Raw genomic sequence first — 217 nt, 5'->3', positions numbered from 1 at the left:
TATTGTATGTTTCTTTTATTAAACTTATTTTGATAACTGACCGTATGTAAAAAAAGAAAAGAAAAAAAATCCTGTATTAGCAAATTGAAACGAATATCACCGAAACGTAAGTACGTATTGTATATCATAAGCAAGCAAAAAGATGAAATGTAGAATAGAAAATATATTTAGTTGATACATAGTTACACAAAACAACAATAGTAATACGATGAGACTG

Source organism: Penaeus monodon, chromosome 32, assembly GCF_015228065.2.
Source record: "Penaeus monodon isolate SGIC_2016 chromosome 32, NSTDA_Pmon_1, whole genome shotgun sequence".
Taxonomy (NCBI): domain Eukaryota; kingdom Metazoa; phylum Arthropoda; class Malacostraca; order Decapoda; family Penaeidae; genus Penaeus; species Penaeus monodon.
The sequence above is the reverse complement of the archived record's forward strand: the minus strand, read 5'-3'. Positions refer to the sequence as shown.